Below are 13,223 nucleotides of genomic sequence, written 5' to 3'. Positions count from 1 at the left end.
ACCTCGCCTGTTTCTCCCACCAATCACCCTATGCCAGCCTCAGCCAGCACTCTCACCAGCTTCTTCCCACCAGGCACCTTCATTTGCCTCTCCCCATCCAGCACCCTCAGCCAGCCATCCCAGCACCCTCATTCTGCCAAGTGCGTGCGTGCGCACTCGCTGGAGGTACTTTGCATCGATGGAGTAGCAATAAGGGGTACTTTGTTTAAAAAAGTTGAGAAACACTGGTTTAGATAAGCTGTCTTGCTGGTAATAATTAGCTATGTGAATGCTCCTGTTCCTGGCTGCTCTTCTAGTGATTGGGCATGATTCACAAAGCTTTTCACCCGTTTTCTTCTGTTTTCACCTTTTCTATGTTACATTTTTAAGCTTCCAAAGAGCAAAAATAAAATTAAGTTAATAAAAGTTACGTTGAAATAAAGTTAATCGGATAACGTACTTTGAGTGATTATTTTGATTCTAAATGTGCTGAAAGGTTATTTTTATCAATTAGGTGATAAACAACTCCTGTGTGATAAGTTTTGTGAATAGAGCCCATTGTCCTTAATTTTCAGGCGGATTTCCTGTCAGTTCGATTATTTTCTACATTTCTGATCTAATTTCGATCGATTTTTCCATAGAAGTGAATGGAAAAGCGATCAAAATCAGATCGGACATGTTGAAAATAATCAATCTGGCAGTAAATCTGCCTGAAAATCTCATGTGTACTAGGCATATGCTTGGTACCTCAGCATGCAATTTCCCTTCAGATCATGGGCGTCCACACATATGGCAAAAGCGGTCGCCTGCCTCCCCCTGGCCGCCTGCTGCCCCCCCTGGCCACCGCCCCCCTCCTCCTCTAGCCGCGCGTCAGACCTTGATCAGGCGGCGACCAATAGTGCGGGCGCTAGGACCTAGCACACCGCACTGATATGCGGAAGTGACATCACTTCTGCATATAGCGCGTTGTGCGTCCGCTCTTATTGGTCGGGTCGCCCGCGGATCGAGGTCTGACACGCTGCTGGCTGAAAGGTGGGTGCGGCGGCGGCTAGAGGGGGGCTCCTGTCACTCACTACCATTGGGGGTCCCTGTCACTATCTAAATGGGGGTCCCTGTCACTCACTACCATTGGGGGTCCCTGTCACTATCTAAATGGGGGTCCCTGTCACTACCATTGGGGGTCCTTGTCACTATCTAAATGGGGGGTCCCTGTCACTCACTACCATTGGGGGTCCCTGTCACTCACTAAATGGGGGTCCCTGTCACTCACTACCATTGGGGGTCCCTGTCACTATCCAAATGGGGGTCCCTGTCACTCACTACCATTGAGGGTCGCTGTCACTAACTACCAATGGGGGTCCCTGTCACTCAGTATCTAAATGGGGGTCCATGTCACTCACTACCATTGGGGGTCCCTGTCACTCACTACCATTGGGGGTCCCTGTCACTCACTATCTAAATGGGGGTCCCTGTCACTACCATTGAGGGTCCCTGTCACTCACTATCTAAACGGGGGTCCCTGTCACTCACTACTTAAATGAGGGTCCCTGTCACTCACTACTTAAATGAGGGTCCCTGTCACTCACTACTTAAATGAGGGTCCCTGTCACTCACTATCTAAATAGGGGTCCTTGTCACTCACTACCATTGGGGGACCCTGTCACTATCTAAATGGGGGTCCCTGTCACTCACTACCATTGGGGGTCCCTGTCACTCACTACCATTGGGGGTCCCTGTCACTCACTATCTAAATGGGGGTCCCTGTCACTCACTACCATTGGGGGTCCCTGTCACTCACTACCATTGGGGGTCCCTGTCACTCACTACCTAAACGGGGGTTCCTGTCACTACCTAAACGGGGGTCCCTGTCACTCACTACTTAAATGGGGGTCCCTGTCATTACCTAACTTGGGGTCCCTGTCACTCACTACCTAAATGGGGGTCCCTGTCACTCACTACCTAAATGGGGTTCCCTGTCACACTACCTAAATGGGGGTCCCTTTCACTCACTACCTAAATGGGGGTCCCTGTCACTTCCTAACCTGGGGGACGCCTATCACTAACCTGGGGGACGCCTGTCACTTCCTAACCTGGGGGACGCCTGTCACTTCCTAACCTGGGGGGCTCCTGGCGCTACCTAAACTGGGAGGCTCCTGGGGCTACCTAAACTGGGGGACACCTGTCACTACCTAAACTATCCAGGCCAGCCAGCCCAGCATCACCACCAGCCAACCAGCCCAGAATCACTGTCAAAAAGGCCACAACATCACCACCAGTCATGCCAGCACAGCCCAGCATCACCCAGGTCACAGCATCACCACCAGCCAACCCAGCCACAGCATCACTGCCAGCCAGCCCGGCCACAGCATCACCGCAAGGCCTTTCAGCCCACACATCATCCTTAATCCAGCCAAAAACAGTATTGCCAGGCACAGCAGCCAGCAGAGGAGAATTGAGAAGCCAGGTGAGAGGTGTCTACCATATTAAGGGGGCATTCTGCCTATTTATGTGAAATGCTGTCTATTTATGTGCCTCATGACTGCTGAATTTGTGTTGCTGGGGGCCTCCTGATTTGTTGGGGGCCTCATGATTGCTGAATTTGTCTTGTTGGGGGCCTCATGATTGCTGAATTAGAGCGATTTTCTGAGCATTTAGGGAGCGAGTCAAACTGCTAGCGATTTCCCTAAACGCTCAGCTGATAATGGGCCAAATTCCGCTGGAGCGATTGCGATTACCAAATTGCAAAACGCAGGATATGCAGCATTTTCGTGTTTAGCGTTAGCGTTTCTGAAATTTAAAGTATATAAACGCTGGCGTAATTGCTCATCACAACCTTCACAGAGCGATTTTGCTAGCGTTTTTAAGTTACTGCACACTGTAACAAAATTAAATGAAAGGACCAATCAGAATTAAAACGCTAATCGCTACACAACCGCTGTCAAATAGAATACATTTTTTAAAATCGCTCCTGAAATCGGTTGCAAACCGCTTATACAAAACACCAGTGATTGTGATTATTGATAGTGTTTTGTAGTGGGTTCCAGGCCTTAGGAGGCAACCAGTCACAAAGCTGCATGGAGCAGCAAGGGGGCACATCAAGAAGAATATGGAGTGTGGGGGTGGAATCTATGAGAACATCTGAATCCTTGAACGTCCTACAATTTGGAGCCAACGTACCCACTGAGGTGCTGGACTTCACTCTAAACTTTATATTACAGGTCTTGTAGACTTTACAATATACGTCTAAGTTAATGCAAATTGTTTATGCAAATATATGCAGTTTGAAAATAGACCATTCACTTTAAACCCAGGTTTAAATTGATTGGTCCATTTTGAAGCTGAATATATTTGCATCATCTCATAGGTATTTGCATCTCTTTGATCACCCCTAATTGTGACCATTATATGTTAGAAAAAAAACGTAACATTGCATTTTTTCTTTTCAAATCAAATGTGTCAGGGCCCATTCACACTTAAAGCGCAAAACGCTGGCGATCTTTTGCGGGGAGTGATTTTCCCACGATTACATGCGGAAAAATCACTGGACACTGCTGCGTTTTTCCCGCGATCTCGTTTAGCGCTTCTATAGCACTGAAACGCGATCGCTGGGAAATCACCTGAAAATGGTGCAGGCGGCGCATTTGCGTTTCACAATTTTGGGCGATTTGCAGCGATTAGATGTCCCCTAACGCACTGGTATGTTTACTTTTGTGCGATTTTAACAATATAGATTCTCTTTAATGCATTTGTTTAAACATTTGCATGTGAGAGTGCGAAGGGTTAATAGATTTTTGCTGTTTTTCTGGCCACACCCCCTTCAGCACCTCCCTTTCCTTAATGACTTATTTAATGGCCTAACTAGAGGCAATGTGTCTGGATATATGTGTTTTGAATCTATCCATTGGACATGCTGCAAGATGTTAGGCTGACAAGCTCAATAGGGTGCACAGCGGTAACAGCATGCGTTATTCATGGATGAAGAATGCGATGGAACCCCCCGGTCACTGTCCCCCCAAGTGTACATTTTCCCTCTCCAGTGCCCTTGTGTTAATACTTTACCTCTCCACCACCCGCTGTACTCCTCTTCCGGGTTCTTGCCACACCACGTGGTTGCAAGCATCTGGAAGAGGAGTACAGCAGGTGGCAGAGAGGAAAAGTATTAATGCATGGTGCACGGGTTGTGATACCTGCTCATGGCAATCTGGTTGTGTTCACTATTTTGTAAGAAATAGGAGCGTGTCTAAAGCTAAAATTAGACACCAGGGCCTGTATGCAATTAACTTTTTCTTCTAGGTGATAAGTTTTCATCTTCTATTTAATATAACCTTTTAGCACTTTGGAATTGTAAACCTACAAAAAAGTAGGTAAAAAGTATTGAAGTTTCGGAACTTTCTTGTTTGCTGGTTGATCAAAAGGGATGCTATTGACAAGGTGTGAAAATATCACCTAGGAGAAACTGCAGGAGAAAAAGTTACTTGCATTGGGGCCCAGAACCCTTGGCTTTGCCCATTGTGATTTGGGCATGGTGCTTGCTTTGGCTATTGCCTCCGCTCGTGTTACCTGCTGGGGCCCCTATTTCAGGGTTTCTCACCCCCTTCCTCAAGTACCCCCAACAGTACATATTTTGCAGAAACCACAAACATTCACAGGTAAGCTCATTAGGCCCCATTCACAACTAAGCGAGAATCGCGCAATTCCCACAAACGGTTAGTGATCGCGATTAGCATGTATAGAACCGCTAATGGCGACCGCTCCCAAAATGCTAATTTGTCCAGTGATTTTTTTCTTTCTGTGTTTATCACAGAAAAATCACACCCGCAAAACTCTACCGGTATATGCTAGTGTTGTGCAATTCTTAGTGTGTACGAGCCCTTCACGATGTGGTTTTCCACACAAACCTGTTGGTATATGGGGGTACCTGAGGCCTGAGTTGAGAAACCCTGGCTTATTTCTTACAAACTAGTGGTTGCATCCACATTGTTGCGAGCAGGAAGTGACCATGGCTTTCCTCAACTAGATTAGAATGTGCCATGTGCTAAAGCCCCATCTACATGATACGATTTTTTGTGCGATTCGATTACGATTCTATTTACGATCCGATTAAATCCGACATGTCCGATTGGGATTCGATTAGATTTAATTCGATTTGCCATTGTTTTGATCAGACATGTCGGATTTAATCGGATCGTAAATAGAATCATAATCGAATCGCACAAAGAATCGTATCGTGTAGATTGGGCTTAAGACTGTAGGTTTTAATGTCTGCCAGTCTCAGTGAATGCTTGCAGCATACTAATCTGGAAAAATGCTTGTGGAGGGAGTGTCCTGCACATATATGAATATTGCTGAGCGTGTGGGTTGAAAGTAGGAATGATCAATAAAATGCAAATACTTCGGAGATTATGTAAATGTATATGCAAATATATGCAGCTTGAAAACAGACCAATGAAATCTCATTGATCATCCCTAGTGGACAGTCTATAATCTTATTAGTTCATTCCAAATTTGTGAGTTTTGGCAGATGGCTGCATGGTTATGTGTTGGCTGGTCAATGGGAAAATAGAAGACTCGGGTCTATTGTTTGAGGCCTCATTTATGGTGGTGGTGTGATGTGGCCACGTTGTAACGCGGTTTACCGCACTGCAATACACCATCTATGTGATGTTCATAGTGCAGCGGGAGCAGTGCATTACTGCTACCGTATATTCCGGCGTATAAGACGACTGGGCGTATAAGACGACCCCCCAACTTTTCCAGTTAAAATATAGAGTTTAGGATATACTCGCCGTATAAGACTACCCCTCTTCCAACGCACACCAAATTAAAGTAAAAATAAAAAAAATCATGTGCTGGTGCTGTGTATGAACAGATACTGGTGCTGTACTGTATGTGTTACCCAGTATATAGTCAATTGACTTGTTGCATTGGTCAACTCTCCTTAAGTAGACTGGTCAGCTCTCCTTGTCTACCTGTTTATCAGAGCGGTATGGAAGAATAGATTGCGCTCCCTCAGCAGGGAGATCTGAGAGGCGGTAACAGGATAGGGTGTATCACCCGGCATCAATGACACCTGGAGTATAAGACGACCCCCAACTTTCCAGAAGATTTTCAAGGGTTAAAAAGTAGTCTTATACGCAGGAATATACAGTAAATGCCTGCATTAACAAAAATGGTGAAGCTTACTTTTCATTGAACTGTATGCTTCACTGTATGTTATGCAACGCGGCCATAATGTGTGGATCAATGTTTTTGTTGCGTTCCTGTTATGCAGGGAACGCAACATGCCACTGTGAGGGCTAGTTCACACTGGGCGATTTTCCAGCGCTTTGCTGATCGCCGGCGATCAGCAAAGCACTGCTACTAATGTATCCCTATGGATACATTCACACAGCAGCGTATATGCACTGCATTCAGCGTTTCTATTGAACGGGAATCACAAGCGCAAATCGTGGAGCTGAACACGATCGCGGGCAAACGGTGGTCCAAGTGCCGAGTGTGAACCAACCCTGAATGTGCATGGTGTGCTATAAAGGATATGAATTTGCCTGAGCCATCCTTATAATTACATTTAGTATATATTTATAGTATATATTTTGGATTTATATCAGATACCGCTCCTACTTATAAGTGGATTGAGGTAAGCAGTTATCCTGTTTTTGTTGAAAATTACCACCATTCTTATAGGAGTTTGCTTATATCTGGTAGTATCTGCATGTCTTAGGAAAGACAAGCCGATGATTGGCAAAAATGTCATGATTTTATTTTTGCCTGCTTATTGTCACTGTCACTACCTGCCTGCTTTCATTACCTGTTTCTGAACCACTGCTTGCTGTCATTACCTGCTTGTCACTAACAGGGGATGGTCAGTGATCTGCAAATACTACTTTATGCAAATGTCTCTAAATTTGTGTTTGTGTGTATATAAATATATGCATGCAGTTTGAGGGTAGGAACACTAGACAGAATCGCATATGCGTTTTCCATAGCACATAGTGGAAAATGCAAATGCGATTCTGCCTGGTGTGACCAATCAAGTCCTACCCAGGTTTAAATTGGTCCAATTACAAGCTGCATACATTTGCCTAAAAATGTACATAAATTTGTATAAACTCAGAAGTATATCCATATCATTGATCATACATAGTCACTAACTGTCTACTACTATAAAACATCACTGCCTGCTTTCAATACTAGAGATAGATATGATCAATGAGGTGCTGATTTTCTGAGTTAAGGTAGCCATACATCTAGCGATGTATGGGCAGATTTGATCAAGAGACCAAACGCTCTCTAATTGCATCTGATGAGAGAGATCTGTCAGCTACCCATACACCACAGGCCCATTCCCGATCAATTTCAGCCTTGTACGCTGCATCTGTCCGCCTCGCTGCCCTGATGCTGTGTCCCCTAATGAAAAATGTCCCCAGTGCAAGGTATACATTGCATTTCTGCCTGCTCCAGACGCACTCTGCTCATCATACACGCGCGCCACATGGCTGCCTAGTAACTTGGCCGCGTGTATGATGTCTGACGTCATATGTGCGCCCCTTACTAGGAAACCACGTGAGGCGTACATGTATGGCGAGTGGAATGCGCCCGGCCCCTGCAGGGACAAACGGAGGCGGCGGAAAGGTAATGTAGTACATGCATGGGGCTCCAGGGGGACATTTCTCATTGGGGGACAGCGCTGGGGGTTTCGTCGCATTTGTCGATTGTTGCAACATTGCATGCCGTTACCGCCGGCACCTGATTAGGCAAGTCGGCCCAACATCTTGCAGCATGCATGATCGACTATGCGACCTGAAATTGGTCGCATTGTTGATCGGCCATGCACTTGGCAGCACCGATTTTCATTTGATTATAATCAAATCGGATGGTCGATCGGCCGCCAAGTCCCCTGATGTATGACCATCATTAATGCACAATTTGGTTCAATTTTTGTGCAGCCTTGTATTGGGCTAGTTAAATACAATTGCTAATCATTTTAGGTTGGCCAATTCCATTCTGTATGCAATTTGCATGAAGTTTGGGAGATTACCATCTCATGGATCTACAGTCATTACTTGCGGTCATTGGTCCGCTACCTGCAGTCACTACCTGACTGCCATTAGTACCTGCTTTCAGTGCCCCTACCTGCCTTCTGCATCAGCACTGGCTGACCGGTTCCGTCTGCTTCAACCGTCATTACTCTCCTCCCGTTATCACAGTTATGTCAAAGTCACTAACTGCCTTCAGTATGCCTTTACCTGAGGTCATTAATTGATTCTAAAGGTGCCCAGATATCATTCGACTTAGCGGCTTATCAACCATCCAATTTGATCATTACAATCAAATCAGAGGAAAATCGGTGCTGCTAAGAGCATGCTCTATAGATGATGTGACCAATTTAGGGTCAAAATTGGTCGCAAGTATAGATTGGACTTTATGCTGCAAAATCTCAGGCAGACATGCTCATTTGGGTGTGCGTTGGTAACTGCGTGCAATAATATGACGAGCGACAAACGTGATGAAACCCCCAGCGCTGTCGCCCCCCCCCATGTTTACCCCCCCACCCGGCAGAAGTGCGAGGACACGGACAGTTCTACTTTTAACTGCACGGGCACTGGGGGGGGGGGGGACATAAAACATTAGTGGGGACAGCGGCTGTTGGTGGCATCACAAGGTCAATTTTATGCTGAAACCGATCAGGAATCAGCCTGTGGTCAATGATTAGAGATCTGTCTCTTGGTCGATAAGCTGCCAAAATCGCTAGATGTATGAGTACCTTAATACTCTGTTGCATCTGCCGTCACGCGCTACTTTATCTGCTAAGGTTTGAGTTGATTTAAATTCTGTTGCCATTTGTACTGATTTTGGAATTTTGCATGTCGGTTGCTTCTAGCTTGGCCCACTTCTCAGCTGCATGCAATTTACTACGATATTTGGAAAGTAAAGTTGATCTGTAGGCATTACCTATTGTCGCTATTTCACTACCTGTCATCCCCGTCAGTGCCACAACGTATTTTCCGCTGCTGTCATTATATGCTATACTTGCCATTATCTGCCTGTGGTTAAAAACTACCTTGATCTGCCATTAGTATTAGCTTCTGAAATTTGCTTCTTCTTACGGGTAGTATTTGCTTGTGTTTGTGTCTGACTGCCATTGTTTTTGTTTTTTGGTTAGCATTTGCTTGTCACTGGCAATATCTGCACTGTCTATCATTGGTAATATCTTCTTGATAATACCTATGGTATTTATTTGTAATTGGTAGTATAAACACGTTATCAATTTTGTGCCAATCACCGGTATTATCTGTTTTTCCTTTTAGTACTTGCCTCACTTTCTGCTATCACTGCCTTTACCTTTCTATTATTTCATTAGGTTAGGTCCACACTAGGTCCGTGATAGATCGGATCCGTTTGAAACGGATCCGTTTTTGTTTTTTTCCCCTTCTGTTTTTACTTTTTTGCACTATTTTGGTGCATATGTTTCCAGTCTGGGAATGTATGCCCAGGAGGAGGCCGCCATGCTGGAGGGTGATAGCAGCCAGAACGGGAGTGACAGCGTTAGGTGGGACGCACCCCTCCCTCACCTGGGTCCCCCGCCCCTGCTACCCCTCCAGCTACTTTGTGCAAAGTATTTAAAATGTTGCTATGCGGCAAACGGGAGCTTACCTTCACTTCCTCCGCTCGCCGCGTCACCACCGGCAATGCCTCCCTCTATACTTTGGAGGGCGGCATTGCAGGAAGTGACGCGGCGAGCGGAGGAAGTAAAGAATGTAAGCTCCCCGCATAGCAACCTTTTAATTACTTTGCGCAAAGTAGCTGGAGAGGTAGCAGGGACAGGGGACCCAGGTGAGGGGGGCCGTTCCCCCTCACTAACCGCTGTCACCCCCGTCCTGGCTGCTATCACCCTCCAGCATGGGGGACAGCATTTCTGTGTCCAAATTTGCCTGTGTAGAGGGGGATCAGTTTTCCCATTGCCTGCCACTACCCCTGCGTGTATCAGGGTCCAGATCAGTTGCTAGAAAAAGCAGCATATCCGGACCTTCCATTCAGGTTTTGAAAAGTGGTCCCTGCAAATGCAGATGGATCTGTTTTTTTTGTGGGGGAAGACAGCTGCAATCTAAAACATTGGTATCCATGGCTCCAGTTTCCAATCGGTCTGAAAAACTGAGCCACGAACATATCTAGTGTGGACTAGGCCTTACAGAAGATTACAGCAAGACCTACATAGCCCTAGTCTCATCTGGAGCCATTGTTTGAATATATAAAGCAGTGTATCACATACAGCTATCTAAAGCCCAATCTACACGATACGATTCTTTGTGCGATTCTATTTACGATCCGATTAAATCCGACATATCCTGATCGGACATGTCGGATTTAATCGGATCGTAAATAAAATTGTAATCGAATCGCACAAAGAATCGTATCGTGTAGATGGGGCTTTAAGCAGCACAGATACAAGATCTCAGCAACAATAGCTGACATCCAACAGAGTTTTAAATAAACAAGATACATTGCAGAAACTAACTGTACTAGACCTAGCATAGTAAGGGCTGGTTCACACGGATGGCAGGCGGCTGCCGCGTCGTCAGTGGTACGGAGATCGTCAGCTTCCCGTCTCGATCACCATTTCTCATCCAGGCAAGGGGACATGAAGACGCAGCGGCTAGGCGACCCTGGACGCCACATGCGGATACTAGGGCTAGCTGAAATGACGCAGTAAATCGGGATCGGAATGCTGCGTTTGCGGAATTGATAGTAATTGCGCGATGCTAAACGCTCCCATTCACTTTAGCCGAGTTGAAAAAAATACTTGGTGCTACACGCCGCCAAGCGTCCGTCTGAACATTAGTTTTGCCACACAAGGGACAGTAAAAGCAATGAAAGTCTATGGAGACTTTCAGTCTTTAATATCCGATCCGACCCAAGGGATGCATCACGTTACTGCAAGCACCAAGCTTAACACACAAAGTTTGGGATAATGCAAGTCTATGGGCGACGCACATAATGTATATGACGAAACGGGGGGCATCCCGCATGTGACGTACGCACTGTGCATATAACCCTGTTGGCGCACTGCAGGAGGCGCATCGCAAAAAGTAAATGTGAAACTAGCCTTAAAGAGAACCTGTAAGTAACTAAGTGCCTCCTATGGGGTAACTGCCTAAGGAAGAGGAAGCCTAATGAAGCTTCCCCTGTCCTCCTGTGTAGCCCCAATCCAGCGCTGGCAACCCCAAGAATCTGCCAAGCTTGACAACGGATGCACATAGGTGCACTAGTGCCTGCATCACATGGTGATATTTACCTTTGGGATCCAGCACAGGTGCAGTAGCTTCTTCCCACTCGGGCTCCAGTGGAAATAGCTGAGACCGTTCGGGTCTACTCTACTATGTAGGCACAAGATGCCTGTGTCGTAGAGGAGACCCAATGGAAGTCTATGGAGACTTCCACACTTATTGCAGTCCAATGGAAGTATCCGATCCGACGCCAGGGCTGCAGTGTGTTACCACAAGCACCAAGCTTAATGCACATAGCTTGGGGTAATGCAAGTCTGTTGGCGATGCATGTCATGTAAACCATGGAGTGAGGTGCGTCACGTGCGGACAGACGGGAATCCCAGTGACGTACATACTGCCTGGCAGGGAGTACGTCACTAAAAGGGGGCAGCGCTGTGTATATGACCCTGTTGGAACACTCCCATGATTGACATTTTTTGCTTTGTGATACGGCAGGAGCATCGCAGAAAAATAGTGTAAAACCGGCTTTAAAGGACTTCCAAGGTAAGGCTTGTCAACGGATGCACACAGGCACACTAACGCCTGCAGCACATGTCAATATTTACCTTTGGGATCCAGTGCAGGTGCAGTACAATCTTTCCACTCAGGCTCCAGCGCAAATAGCCAAGCATGATCGGGTCTGCTCTATTCCCCTGCACAAAAACTCTGGCCGACATAGCCAAGACCAATTGCGTCAGCTCTATTGGCGCAGGCTCGAAATGTGTGCACAGTAACTTCAGCGGAAATAGCCGAGCACACTCTAGTATGTAGGCATGAGACACCTGCGCAGTAGAGCAGACCCGATTGGGCTCAGCTATTTCCACCTGAGCCTGAGGGAGAAGATGGTACTACGCCTGTGCTGGATTGCAAAGGTAAATATTGCCATCTCCTGCTGCTTGAGGGAGCCAGCGCTGGATTGGTGCTGAACAGGAATAAGGGTGAAGCCTCATAAAGCTACACACTCACCTTGCGATGTAGGAAGATGGATCCAGTGTCGTCTCCCTGATGACGAACGCTCCCCGATCCATCTTCTGGCCGATGGGTATGCACAACGTTACATGACGGGCGCAAACAAGTCTTTAAGCGATTGTGGTACTTTGCACGGGAGTCATCTGGGAATCTTAAAAATCTGAACTGCCATGACAGTTATCGCCACGTGACGCTATGCAACGTTTGCGTGATCGTGCGTCTGTACCCATGGTGTAAGATGGTGGAAATGATCACTCGTTGCTCAGCAAAAATCTGGAAAATTGTTGGGTAAATAGCAAGGTATCCCTCAGGAGCACTTTTCTTCATTACAGGTTCTCTTTAATTGATTTGCTATGAAGAAAAGAAAGAGACAGCTAGTAGAGATTCACCTCTGCTTGTGGTCCCCTAAACAGCCTGTAAGGCCTAGTGCACATCAAGGCCGGTTCTGTGTGCTTTTCACAGCACATTTCCCTGTGCGTTCTGCAAGGTATTGATTTTCCCATGTAATTAACCACTTCCCGACCGCCCACTACACAGGGGCGGCGGGGAAGTGGAGCCCTTCAGGACGGCCTCACCCACAGAGGCGGCGGTCCATTTAAGGGCATGGGCGGAGCGATCGCGTCATCCGTGACGCGATCCTCCGCCGGCGCCTGTCACCGCTCGCTCGCCGCAACATCCCGCCGGCTATACGGAAGCGCCGGCGGGATGTTAACCCCGCGATCGCCGCATACAAAGTGTATAATACACTTTGTAATGTTTACAAAGTGTATTATACAGGCTGCCTCCTGCCCTGGTGGTCCCAGTGTCCGAGGGACCACCAGGGCAGGCTGCAGCCACCCTAGTCTGCACCCAAGCACACTGATTTCTCCCCCCCCTGCCCCAGATCGCCCACAGCACCCATCAGACCCCCCCCTGCCCACCCCCCAGACCCCTGTTTGCACCCAATCACCCCCCTAATCACCCATCAATCACTCCCTGTCACTATCTGTCAACGCTATTTTTTTTTATCCC

Source organism: Hyperolius riggenbachi, chromosome 4, assembly GCF_040937935.1.
Source record: "Hyperolius riggenbachi isolate aHypRig1 chromosome 4, aHypRig1.pri, whole genome shotgun sequence".
NCBI lineage: Eukaryota > Metazoa > Chordata > Amphibia > Anura > Hyperoliidae > Hyperolius > Hyperolius riggenbachi.
Note: the sequence above shows the minus strand (reverse complement) of the source record.